The sequence below is a fragment of the Cupressus sempervirens genome, chromosome 3 (genome assembly GCF_028749045.1).
Source record: "Cupressus sempervirens isolate cs-2001-9-10 chromosome 3, ASM2874904v1, whole genome shotgun sequence".
NCBI classification, from domain to species: domain Eukaryota; kingdom Viridiplantae; phylum Streptophyta; class Pinopsida; order Cupressales; family Cupressaceae; genus Cupressus; species Cupressus sempervirens.
Window position 1 is genome coordinate 227,946,298 of NC_143120.1, and position 15,244 is coordinate 227,961,541.

General features: G+C 27.9%; 1 pseudogene; it reads left to right on the forward strand.

Annotated features, from left to right (window-relative positions):
* Positions 1–10,008: 10,008 nt before the first annotated feature.
* On the forward strand, positions 10,009–10,919 carry LOC149565666 (putative CCR4-associated factor 1 homolog 7; annotated as a pseudogene).
* Positions 10,920–15,244: the final 4,325 nt, after the last annotated feature.

Sequence of the window (15,244 nt, forward strand, 5' to 3'; positions counted from 1 at the left end):
TCTCTCTCATACTTCCTCTCTCTCCCATCCCCTACTTTCAATCTCTCTCCCCCATCTCATACTCTCTCTTTGCCACCCCTACTCTCTCTCACATTCTGTACTCTCTCTACCACCCCTACTCTCTCACACTTCCTCTCTCTCCCATCCCGTACTCTCTCTGCCACCCCTACTCTTTCTCACTTCCTCTCTCCCATCCCATACTATCTCCCCTCTCCCATCCCCTACTTTCTCTCACACACATAGACACACATAGCCATCGCCTTTGCAATTTAAGCCTCAATAGTGAGTGCGCCCTATAGTGCGCACATGCTACTAAGAATTCAAATGGTTCTAATAGCACGTGTGTGCTATTGAAAGCTTTGCATTAAAACCAATACTAAGGCTTGGTTTTGCATTGGAGATCCAACCCAAAGGTTTGGAGTTTATAAATAGGTCTGAGACGTGTTTTCAAGCAAACAAACAAAAAATGATTGATTTTTCTTGTGTGTTCTCCTTCAAGATTCCTCGTGGTTGGGTATCAATAAGATCAAGTTACGTGGCATTATAGGTCTTTGTGTTAGCTATCTAACCATATAATTTATTTCTAATTTGAACTATTTCAAACCTTTCATCTATAATTTCTTTTGAATGTACATTTTTTGTCAAAAACCACCATGTACTAATTGGGCTATAGATTTTAGCTCGTTCATCGAATTTTGCAAGAACTTAGTTTTTTAGAAACTAGACTCCATTCTACACACTTTGAAAAAAAAAAGTTTTGATTTTAGATTAGTTTTCAATTATTTCTAGGGGAAGCAAATAGATATTTCACATTTTTGGGATGTGTCTAGTTTAAAAAAATCATTAAAAAAAAATACACAATATAAAATTACCCAAAAAATCTGGGATAAACTACATAGTGTTAAGTAACTTTTGACTAGAGTGATTAAAGAATTTCAAAAAAAAGTTAGGGGGGCCACACTTTGTACTATGTTAGGTTTTTTTGGAATAAATAGTAGCACTTTTTGTGGCCCCCTTTTTTGAGGACCTAAAACTAAACCATTTTGAAAAAAAATAGTAGTTTAGAAACTAGATTCAAAGGACTATGACTTTTGTTTTTGTCATATCTTAAAATTTTGAGCGTAACTATCCTCAAATTCTTGTTGAAGTTTACAAATTGCTAATTTTAGGAAAAAGGTGTCCACTTATACCCCACTTTTGGCACCACAACTTGGTGCACTTACCCATATCTCAATAGGTCCATTATCTAGCCATAGCTTCATATCATGGATTTTTCTTAGTTAACTTCAATCTTGAAATTTATTAAAAAATATAGGGTATGAGTCAACCCTTTCCTCTCAACAATTTTGAATTCATCCTTTAAAACTCCTTAGTCACACAAATTTTCATATGCCTCTCGAATCTCATAGTCACCAACTTCTCTAATCTTACACATGTAACAACTTTGTAGATCATGAATCTCAATCTTGGGAATAATTCAAATTTTGGTGGAGGAAAAGCATCACTCCTAACCAATTAAAAATTACTTACCTCTATTCCTTGGCTCTTTCCTACAGATGATGAAGCTGTCATATTTTCTTGTTAAGGTTTGAAACTTTTCCTTTCTCTTTGAATAAATTGATACAACTGAAATTTTCACGTGATCAAACTTTCACCTTAGGTCACAAATGCAAGTCACTCAAATCGCTCTTTCACTCAAATTTCTTTGTGCTCTTGAAATTTGAATGCAAGGTATGAAAAATACCCTCATTTTTTTAACATATACTTCCTTTTTCTTGATTTAGGGTCTACATTAATGTTGTAGTCACTATTGGGTGGAATCCAGTTGTCTCGATCGATATTGTACCTTTTGAATTTGGTCTACACTGTACAACTCAATCCATTCCATCTAACTTGACCTATACATCAGTTTACCATTTGAAGTACTTAGTGCAATGCTCAATTAATATAGATAATTTTACTGACATTGGATACTAACTGTGTAAATAATTTTTTTGCACTATTCTTTTCATAGATATGTTCTTATGCATCTTTACTTATGCAAATGAACTTTAGCACATTTTATGTTAGGAACTAATGTAAGATATATAATTAAATATATAGTTCCTTACATACCTTTCTTGACCAATTGGAGGTGGCGTGATCACCTTCTTCATTGGATAGAGTGATCACTACCTCCAACTTCCACTTTCTTCTTCCAGGTTTGATCCATCTCCTTTTTTGTTTGTTCAACATCCACTTTGTCTTTACTCTTGTGTTCAATGTTTGGTACTAGTGCTCGATTCCTAAAATTCTTATTCACATGTCCAATCTTGTGACAATTAGAACAAACTTTCTTAGGTGCATTGTTTGTCCAATAGAATTTTTCTTGTGATCTGCATTCATATGCTCTATGTCCAAACTTTTGACAATTGTAACAAAAACCTTCAAATATAGGTGCAATAGATGTATTCTTCATTCTTAATCTATAGTCATGTATTTTTTGTCCTTACTTCTTCTAATAAAAGCAATAACTAGTAAACTTAGGTTTAGGGCTTGCATATCATTTTTGCTTCTATAGATGTTTGCAGTATGACAGACTTTACCACAATGATAGCATGTAGGATTTCCTTTTGGCTTTGCATTCCTCATCTCTCCATTCTTGGATGATTCTCCTTCAGTGGATGAATGTTGCTTTATATGTTCTTGTCCAGAATTATTTCCAGATGACCTAGGTAATTTCATCAATTCTTCAAGGTACTTTATTGCTTCATTAGGCCTGTTCAACTTCTCCACTAGTTCCTTCTTAGTTTTCAATTCATTCCTCAATAAGTCAGTCTATGATCTTGGATTTTCTATTTCCACATCCTTCCTATTTAACTCTTGATTTCCAAGCATTACTTGATTCATCATGTCCGGTTGAGTGTTTGTAAGCTTTTGCACATCAGATGACCTTTCTTCAATTTTGGTAGATATTTGTCTTTTGTCTTCATGAACCACAACCTTGTCTCCTTTAGCTTTCTTCTTTTGTTTGGTCATTTCACATAACATTATTGATTGAACTTCATGTTCCCTTTCTAACCCTTTGAACTCTTCATTCAGGATATGGCTCTTCTCCAGTAGATATGCAATTGCTACATTGCTCTCATGTTAGAATTTCCAATGTCAAATAGTCCTTGAGCATCAACTTCTTTTTAATTCATGTCATTTAGCTAAATGACCACATCCTTTCTCTTTTTCAGAGATTTCCCCAGTTCTTATCTTGCTACCTTGAATTGCTACAATATGAACTGGACATCAATCACCTAATTTTCAATAACCTTTCCCAATTTGTAAGCCTCCATCTCCAAGATCTTTAACTCCCAAGATATTAGACTTTCTCAAGAGAACCAATGCTTTGATACCAATTGTTGGAAGTCTTAATTGGGAATTTAAGATACTAAGGAGGGGGGGTGAATCAAAATCTGTAAAACTTTTATCCCTTGAAATAACTTTAGTGCATTCAACACATTTTCATCTCATATCTAATGCATGCATAACATAACTTGTAAAATAAAATGTTATAACATGTAGATCTAACTATCAATCACATGCATGAAATGTAAGTACATAACACAAAGATTTGGTTACCTAGAAACCCTCCAAGGTGAAGGCAAAACTGAGGTGGGGATGACACCCACAAATCTCCACTTTTGCAGTATTAAAGTTAACCTGTTATGGTTACAATGTTGATCACAATTGATGATCTACCTTGTGACGGTTTGCCCTGTTAAAGAATATTAAGATTGTTAGGTCTTACCTTGTGAAATGATTTTACACTTATAATGAAGTAAGGACTCGGTTAAGATATTTAAAAAAGGTTTGTTAAAACCACCATGTTAAGAGATTATCCTTGACTTAGTTATGATTTAGTACTTGATTCTTCAATTTGCACTCTACTGCTGATTATGGATCTCCTCTCTTTAATTCTGACGTGATCTTCAATTGATATAACTATGTTCTTTCCTTCACTTCTTGATAAGGTCGCTTCCTTTTTTTGCAATAACCAATTCTTTTGCCTTCTTCACAATGTTCACACTTTCACACTTGATCTTCTTAGTGATCACACAAATAACTTGCTCACTCTTTTTCACCATCTCAAAATAGGGTTTTAATCTTTAGTATTTAAAGATTTCTTAAAGAGTTTTCTAGATGCTTCTATTTTTTTCCTCTTCATATGATTGGTTGATCACCACACATTGGGATTTGTGATTCACTTCATAAACATGTAATATCCTATGTAACAACCTCTACAAATATTAAATATTGTGTCAATGTCAACCTAAAATGGTTCACCTCAAAGTTTGTATCATTTCAGACTTAAATGTCAATTATGTGTTGCTTAGCACTTACTGTCTCTAATACTTGACATTCACTATTCTTGCTGTTGCTACTCGGTCTCTACTGTGCTTGACACCTTCTATCTAACTCGACATCAACATGCTCAGACTGCTCAACAATCATTAGGCTCAGCTTATACTAAAAATACTCAGCGACCAAAGACTTGCTTGACTCTTATAGAGCTCAACATATACATGTTTATTTACAAGTCTTTTTTATGACTTGGTCTATATAGAGTAGCTCAATCGCAGTGATGACCATCTAACTCTGCCTAGTATATGACTAAGTGTTCAACACTAATAGACAACAAGATTTAGAAATACCAACAATATTTATATGTATATACATGTTTATATGTATATATGTTTAAATTTACATATATATACATACACACACATATATACATGTGTATATATGTATATATATACATACATACATATATACACACATAGTAACATATGTGTGTGTGTGTGTGTGTGTGTGTATATATATATATATATATATAAGTTCAAGTGTATATATGTATGTATACATATATACACACCTAAACATATATCTATGTATGTATGTATATAAATTCTATTGAGGAAAATGAATATTTGTTGGAATTTTCATGTAAGTTTGGGTGTTGAATACATGTATCAACAAGGTTGCATAGTGATGCAATTCCTTTCTTATAAGATTGTTAAAGTAATATTATTTAATATTTGCATCATATTTTTTTTTATAAATATATAAAATAAAAATTCTAATATAAATATATGTAATGCAATGTATATAATTACTATAATACAATATAAAGTAATAGTCTTGTTCTAAAATATTATGTAATTTAGTATATACTATTATGATATACATTATAGATTTTTTAACATAAATATTATAAATTATATAAAATAAAATATGAGATATAGTGAAAATAAGTTTTATGATTGATTTATAAATATATTATATTATATATTTATAAGTTGTTTCGTTCGATATAATAATATAAGATATCAAATAATAGTATTTATATAACATATTATTAAATGAATGGTTGAATATATGTACCATTATACATATATTTATCATATCTTGATACATATATGTGTTAATATTCAACCTATTTTTAAATCAATTTTAAAATTTAGAAATATTAAAAAAATATTTGTTAATTTTATAAAATATAAAACTATTAAGTTTAATGAAATTATACTTTTTAATTTTTTTTTTTATAACTTTTCAATCAAAGTTATCATTAAGTAATATCCTTTTTATTATGTAATTTCTTAGAATAATTTATGATACTATAATCTTGTAAAAAAATAAATTTTAAAAATTTAAGCCTTTTGTAAATCTTTAACATTATAAAATATATAATGTAACACAATTTAATAAATTTTAGCTTGTAAAATAATAAATAAGTTTATTAAAATTTTTACTTACATTTTTATTTTAGTTTTTCAAAACAAAAGACTATTCACATGAACTTTAATATATTAAAACCTTATATTTTCAAAAATTTCTCCATGCTCCACAAAAAGGTTCTTATTGAAGCTTCTATCAATTAGATTGCATAAAACTAATTTTTGATAAATTATATTATTAAAAAATTCATTCATTTTGATAGGATAAAATAATAAACTTTAATCACTTGTTAAGAATTGTTGAATGTCTATAGTTCCAAAAGCCTATGACAACTAACAAAAGCCTACGACATGAACTAAAAAAACCTACAAGTGGAACTAATAGTAATGTTTTGTTTGTTAATGTAACTTCAATCAAAGAATATTTGTACGATACTTGTTTTTTTGATAAGTTCTTGTGTGTATCTATTTTCTAAATCATAAAGTATGATTCTCAGTCCATACAAAGGGCTTATTGTTCCATGAAAAATGGATAAAGTCGAAGACCAACATGTCAAGAAAAAAAAATGGTAGAAAATATGACTTAATAGATTTTGTAAGAATAATAGAATCTTGTGAGATAATGAATTTACAAAGAGAATGGATAAGTATGACATTTATAGGAGGTTTTGGAATATTTTCACTAGTGATAATTTAGATTAAAGTTCTATTTAAAAGTTTTTTTTAATAAGATTACTTGATAGACTAATAGTGAAGATAAAAATACACCATGAGATGAAAATCATCTTATCAACTAAAATGTTAAATTTTCTCACCAATAATATTTAGGTGTAAAACAAATAAGAAAATTCATTTTAAACTATAACATAGAATATTTTAAAACATAATAAAAATATATTATTTTCAATCAAATATAAAAAAAAATTTAAAAAGAAAAGATAATATTTAAAAATATTTTTTTCCCCTTTTCTAAAAAAAGTGAACAATTTCGCAGTACCCTCTCTGTCTCTATGAAAAAAGTGAATAAACTAATTTGCAGATGAATTATGGGGTTTTTAATAGTTTCCTTGACAATGGTCATTTGGCTGAGTCCCCATTATTTTTGTTAGTATTGATTATTTCCTTATCCATGAACTATTTTGTATTCTTTGCAATTGTCTTTGTCTTTATATTTGAGATGTTAACTCTTCTTGTGATTAGCTGGTATTTGTAGAACATGATTTATTTTCATAGAATTCATCCCATCATAAGTAATCTCAACAATATCATGAGTTCGAGCTTGTCTATGATTTGATTCACATTTATGCACATGTATTTGTTGTCTTTCAATTTTATTCTATTCATCTAAGAATATAACTCTTTTTGTTTGTATTCTTAGTATATTTTTATTATCCTTGTTCATGTGCAATGTGTTCTCAGCATGTTGTCTCATGTATCCTTCAATCTCTTCCACTATGAGGACTTCTAACTTCCTCACTTTCTTCTCTTTGTGCATTAGCCATTTATTTGCATCCTTGTCTCATATAATTCTAAGCATATTTATTTTGATATCGTGTTGCTTTTCCTTTTCAACATTCATTCTTTGGTAAGACACCCTACTAAAAGTAAATGCATTAACTTTAAAAGTCATATTTGAATCCACAACCTTTTACTTACAAAGAAAACATGCAAAGGTACTGCACTATATCTTTATTTTAACATTAAATTGCATATTTAATTAAATTATTTTAATGCATTAACTTTAAAAGTCATATTTGAACCCATAACCTTTTACTTGGAAAGAAAACATGCAAAGGTATTGCACTATATCTTTATTTTAACATTAAATTGCCTATTTAATAAAGTTGTTTTAATGAATTAACTCTAAAAATCTTATTTGAACCCACAACCTTTTACTTACAAAGAAAACATGCAAAGGTATTGCACTATATCTTTATTTTAACATTAAATTACATGTTTAATTTAGTTATTTTAAAAGAAACAACAATAATATAAGTTAAGAAAATTTATAAATACATTTATTATAAATTTCAATTATTATCAAATTACTATAAAAATATTATAATTTAATTATTATAAAAGGAGTATAGAAATTTATAAATTAGATTTCTTATTATATACTAATATTTTCAATATAAATTATTTTTACTATTTACATATTGATATTAAAAAAAATGAAGAAAAACTAATTAAAATGATAAGATAAACTTACTTATTTTTATTCTAAAATATTTTTATCCACCATTCTAAAATATTTTGACATTAAAAAAATTAAAAATAATACTAATCAACAAAACAATAAGACAAATCTACTTATTTTTATTCTAAAATATTTTTAGCGATAATTCAAAAAAACCACCTTTAATTAAATATTAGTCAATCTTTAATTTTTTTAATTACAATATAATTACAAAATAAAGAATAAATATAATATAAACTAATAATATAAGAATATTAAAATAAATCAAAGAATTATCAAAACTAATTAAAATTTTATTAAAATATTAATAATCAGAAAAGATAAAAAATGAAAAAATAGTAAAATTAATAATTATATTAGAAAAATTATTAAATTAATAATTTCATTAATAAATCATATTAAAAGAGTAATTTATATTTTAGTACTTAACTAAAAATATATTATATAAGAAGTGTTTAATATCAAATTTAAACAATATACCTAGAAGTTTTAAGTTATAGTACCTAAAATAAAAAATAAACTATATTTTTAATAATCCCTAACTAAAAATACCCCAATATTATAAAACTATAATGTTAAGCACACTAAAATTAAAAATAAACCAAACGAATTGTTCTAAAATACAAGAAAAAATAAAACATACTGCTTTTGAGCCAAAAATAGAAAAGCCAAGTTCCTAAAGACAGAGAGTGCCTATTTAATTTAGTTATTTTAATGCATTAACTTTAAAAGTCATATTTGATTTAGTTATTTTAATTTAATCTTTATTTTAACATTAAATTGTGTATTTAATTTAGTTATTTTAATGCATTAACTTTAAAAGTCATATTTGACCCACAACCTTTTACTTACAAAGAAAACATACAAAGGTATTGCACTATATATTTATTTTAACATTAAATTGCTTATTTAATTTAGTTATTTTAATGAATTAACTTTAAAAGTCATATTTGAACCCACTACCTTTTACTTACAAAGAAAACATGCAAAGGTATTGCACTATATCTTTATTTTAACATTAAATTGCATGTTTAATTTAGTTATTTTAATAGAAAAAGTAATAATATAAGTTAAGGAAATTTATAAATACATTTTTTATAACTTTTAATTATTATAAAATTACTACAAAAATATTATAATTTAATTATTATAAAATTAGTATAGAAATTTATAAATTACATTTCTTATTATATACTAATATTTTTAATATAAATTATTTTTACTATTTACATATTAATATTAAAACAAAATTGAAAAAAAACTAATTAAGAAGATACACTTATTATAAAATATTTTTATCAATCATTCTAAAATATGACATTTAATGTTAATGTAAAATAAATAAAAATACTAATCAACACTTATTTTTATTCTAAAATATTTTTAGCAACAATTCAAAAAAATCACCTTTAATTAAATATTAGTCAATCTTTAATTTTTTAAATTATAATGTAATTACAAAATAAAGAATAAATATAATATAAACTAATAATATAAGAATATTAAAATATATCAAAGAATTACCAAAACTAATTAGAATTTAATTAGAATATTAATAATTAGAAAAGTTAAAATATAAAAATATAAAAAAATTAATAATTGTATTAGAAAAATTATTAAATTAATAGTTTCATTAACAAATAATATAAAAGTAGTAATTTATAATTTAGTACTTAAACTAAAAGTATACTATATAAGAAGTGTATAATATCAAATTTGAACAATATATCTAGAAGTTTAAAGCTATAGTACCTAAAATAAAAAATTAAACTATATTTTTTATAATCCCTAACTAAAAATACACCAATATTATAAAACTATAATGTTAAGCACACTAAAATTAAAAATAAACCGAACGAATTGTTCTAAAATACAAGAATAAATAAACAAAGCATACTGCTTTTAAGCTAAAAATAGAAAAGCCAAGTTCCTAAAATAGAAGATAGAGAGGGAATTTGCATATCTATCTATATATATATATATATATATATATATATATATATATATATATATATATATATATATATATATATATATATATATATATATATATATATATATATATATAGCAATAGCAGTAATTTAAAGAAGAGGGTGACAATGACAATGGTGGAAAAAGGGAATGTTCTCATAAGGGAAGTGTGGGATCACAATGTGGAAAATGAAATGGAATTGATAAGGGTAGTTACAAAAGAATTTCCATATGTGGCGATGGATACAAAGTTTCCTAAAATGAGCATCGTGAAGGTGTTTGGAAATTTTAGCAGCAGGAGAGTACGATTACATGAATATGATGGGAGATATAAATGTTCTTTCTCTCATCCAACTTGGCTTCACCTTTGTAGACAAGAATGGCAATCTGGCAGATTGTGGCATGGGGCAACCCTGGACGTGGCAATTCAACTTCAGGAAGTTTGATCCAAACCAAAATCCATTGTTTCCAAATAGATCTAAATGGTAGCCTCTTTTGGTATAGTGTAAGGAAAATCCATTCTTTGATACATCCTATAGAAGCAATGATTAAACTTGGAAATAGTCTTATGGGGATCCCTCTTAATTAAGTTGAACTTCTCAAAAAGAGTGGAATTGATTTCAAGAAGAATAATGAGATGGGTATTGATGCCACAAGATTTGCAGAGCTTCTTTGGTCTTCTGGTATTTTTTGCAATCCTAAAGTCCACTAGATCTCATTTCATGGATGTTATGATTTTGGGTATCTGATCAAGCTTGTTCATTGGTGGCCATTGCTCCCCATGGTAGACCACTATTTTGGGCTTGTGAGATTCTAATTCCCCAATATTTATGATGTGAAGCATTTGATTAAGTATTGTGATGGCTTGTATGGAGGGCTTAGCAAAGTTGTTGAGCTGCTCAAGGTGGATAGAGTAGGGACTTCCCATCAAGCTGGGTATGACAGTTTGCTTACCTGTCATGTTTTTATGAAATTGGCAAAGATGCATCCTCCAACATATATTAACAAGTTTGCAAATGTAGTCTATGAATTGGGGTAGGGCTATAGCAACTTTTTCAAGATTCTACCTCTTTCTTGAAGTTGGGTTCCAAGATTTCTTCTCTCTTCTCATCATTGTAATTTCAAAGCTTATTAGGCTTGGGTTTTCCTATATTTTATATTTATTATAGTAACTTAAGTTGGTTTGATTTTGGAAGAAATGTTATGATTAAATATGTTTTAGTTGGATTTTTTTGAAACCTTTGTTTCTTATATGTTATCACCATTTAGATACTTAATAAGAAATGATCTCTTAAAAATCTTTATATATGAAATATTAATCAACAAATATAATTTATAAACATAAAATTTCATTGAATTTTTTAATACATTATTATAAACATAAAAGAAAGAATGAATTTGATCATACTCTTTTGAAATCCAAAACTCTCATGAGTTTCAAAATGCATTTTACTGTTTATCTTTGTGAGGCCTCGCCCTGACCCATCGTAGCATAGTGATACATTACCCTTATTTTGTTATTCACGACTCGAGATGTCGAGACATTATCTGATGCTTAGAACATACTTTATTATTTCATGTTGTGTGATGTTACTTCAGATATATTTGATGATTGTCATTTAATGTTCATGAATATGTATGTTGATGAAATCAGTAAAGGTAGGATCGAGACTTTGATTTAAGAGATTTTAAATGATTAAGAATTAAGTAGGATAAAGAAACCCTTATTGATGTATGTTTTAATTTATGTGAATTTTTGAATACGTATACATGTATGTACATATGATTTTACGAGACTACTAATGTGTGCAATGAGTGTGCAGATATTTAGCCAAGAAACCCTACAGAGGAACAGAACTGATCTCCATGTGCTAAATTTGAAAACCTTGTTGTTCGTAATTCACATATTTGTATTGTGAGATGTATGTATGCATCTTCCTTGTTCAGTGAATGTTAATGTTCATAATTATGTTCTTTCAGTGTCGCTTGACACTCGTAAAATGTTTATGTGCTTCAGTGTACTGTGTAGGGTTAATTGTTTAACCTTTGAACCAAGCTGGTTTAAGTTAGTGTCAATTTACTTTTGAGTTCTTAATCAAGGTTAGTCATCCCTTAATCCGGATTAGTGCTTATTTGCAAGTTAGAGTAGTGAGTTGGACCTATTTTATTCCTAAATTTTATTTGACTCTAAAACTCTTTCCTAAGGCTTTAAAACTTGTTTTTATTCTAACCATAGGGTATGGGTATGGGTTAGGGGTCTTTTCCAACCCCTAAGCCCCTTGTTTTGACTTTTGAGGTCACTCAAAAAGTCTCTTTTTGCCTTTGTGCGAAAATTGATCATGGTTATCTTGAGTTACCTCACCTCATCTCCACTTAGGGTTTAACCATAGTGTAGGTTGAGTTAGGAGTTTCTAGAGTGGCTAGTGGGTGGAAATAGTTATTGCTCCTTTTGGGTGGTTGAGTTGGAGGCTTATTTAGAGGCCTTCCTTGGACTAGTTGGTTGTTACCCAATCTCTACAATTAGAGAAGATTTCTTGAAGCTTGAAGGAAGGAAAGGGATAATCTACTCAAACTTGTTCATTGCCATTACCTCTTTGTGAAGGTAGGAAATTCTCATCTCCCTTATTCAGTTTTTATGTTTGGTTTCATGTTCATGTTACCTTGTTATTGTTTCGCTGTTGTATGGTTGTGGGTATGTGGGAAGATTTGAAAACCATGTCATTTTGGTTGTTTTCCTTTCTTGATTATGTTTGCAATTTTGAGTTTTCCTTTCATGGGTGTTTTGGTATTAATCACACTTGGAGAGGGCAAAAGTGACCAATTTTGGGAAAGGTCTGTTTAGTTGGACTCCAACCAGTGTAGAGTCTCTTCTCAAGATGAGAAGAGGGATAAAGGGTAGGGTGTTATGGGCCCCTACCCGTCAGCACAAACCTGGTATGAGTATGGCATGATTAAAAGGAAGAACGGAAGTTCTTGGTTATTAGCCCCGATTGGGCATCTGAATTGGTGTTGTGCTTGACTTCTCCTGTTGGAAGAATCCACCTTTCCCTAGTCTTGATTCATTGTGAATCCTATTGTGTAAACCATGTATGATTATGCATATTTGATTTCTTTTGGTTCTGCTTGGTTGTCACCCGATCAGTTATTGGTTTCCTCCATGGTTCTTGAAAAGAGATTCAGAAAAGATTACAAACTCCTTGATTTTGATCACGAGGAAAAATTTGATTTAATTGTTGAAATTTGGGATTGAGATCCTATTGTAAATTGTATATTAAAACTTATTGTAAATGGCAACGACACCGAGTTTTCTTACTAGTTCTTTCCCGGTGGAGCCTTGAACTAGGATGCATAATAGAAAAAAGAAGAAGAGAGATTTATGAAATTATCTTTGCAATGTTTCCTTGTGAATTTAAAATTTGACTTATGTTTGTGAGAAAATTTTTGGTAGATAATGTCTTGAATTATGAATGTTCAAGTTTTAATTACGATAATGAAGAGTTGAATTGATATAGTGAGTTTCAAATATGATGTATAAGTATTATGATGAGATCAAATCAAGAGCAAACCCTATATTACAAAATCAAAGATATTTCATTTCTTGATAAATTTCATGGTGGTTATAATCAAATTTGAATGAGAATAATCCACCACCTTTTTTTTTAATTATGTGTATAGTATCATTCACCTCCTAATTTATTCAAATATGATCAATTGGACTAAGAGGTGGGTATGTGCAAGATCATGGTGTACCAAACTATGGCCTTAAGTGGCAGTGAAAAATCAGCAAATCAGGTTTATGTCAACTTGACATATAATTTTGAAGTGGTTATGGACTTTACATCAAAAATTTATAAGAAAATAATTTGTAGAAAATTGAATGTAGTTTCTAAACTACTAGGCCTTATCAGGAGAAAAAAATAATTGATTGGTCAAAAGTTTGAATTTTAATGCAGTACTAAGAAAATTTCAGGGCGAAAATAAAAAGTAGGTGTATGTCTGACCACCTTAATCAAAATCAAATCATAATATTCTTTAATATAATTATAGATATGAAAACTAGACTCATGCCCGGATGTGATGCATATTTTTTGATATTTTTATTCCAAATAAATAATTAAATATGATTTTTCTACCAAAACTTTTTCGGATTAAAAAAAGTCCCGTGTCTGACCACCCTAACTAATAGAAAATTTGATCAAATTTTTCTTTTTTTATTTTTTTCTTATACTAGGCGAAGTATAGAATGTGACGCAACTTTTAGATTTAAAAAATGTTATACCATTTGAAAGTTATAGCTATTTTTCATTCAGTATGTCAATCAGCACTTTATAATAATCTTCATTGATAATTAACTAATAAATACTTATCGAACTCAGAATTTGACAGAAATTATATTGATGGAATCTAGAGAGCGATATTAAAAAACCTATTTCGTTTCATTCAATTTCGATCAAAATAACATTGTTAGACGGCTACCCGAAGTTTGAGTATCACTAAAACTCTCTATAAACACGTCTTTGGGGTTGACCGGGCAGGCTTGGTAAATACCAAGCTTGATCGGATATCCGATTCAAAATCGGATATCCGATTCAAAATCGGATATCCGATTCAAAATCGGATATCCGATTTGACATCGGATATCCGATTTGACATCGGATATCCGATTTGACATCGGATATCCGATATGGCTCAGTAGTCAAATTTCAAAAATCTTCAAATTTTGAAAGGAAATTTGATTTAAACGTTTTAGTTTTTTATTTTTAAATTATTTCACTTATATTAATATGTAAAGGCATATTTTAATATATTATATATATATAATAACATAATATAAACATACAAGATATAATCTAGTAATATATAATAATATCTTATGTTAATCTTATTACAATCTATAAATATAATATATATTATTATTATTTTTACTAAATATAATAACGTAATTTATATATATAAAATACGTATTATATATTATTATATTAATATGTATGTTATTAATATATACAATAACGTAATATTTTCATTAAATGTAATACGTATTATATATTATTATATTAATATGTATAATAATATAATATTTATATAACAACATAATATTTTTATTAAATATAATATATATTATAAATATTATTATATTAATATGTATGTTATTAATATATTTATATAATAACATAATATTTTCATTAAATATAATAATGTAATATGTATATGTATATATATATATTATTATATTGATATGTATATTATTAATATATATGTATATTATTAATATATAAGAGTCAAAGGTGGTCATAGGGTGACCTATAACCCTCTTTGACCCATTAAACGACGATATATGTCTCTAGGGGTCCTAGGACCCCTCGG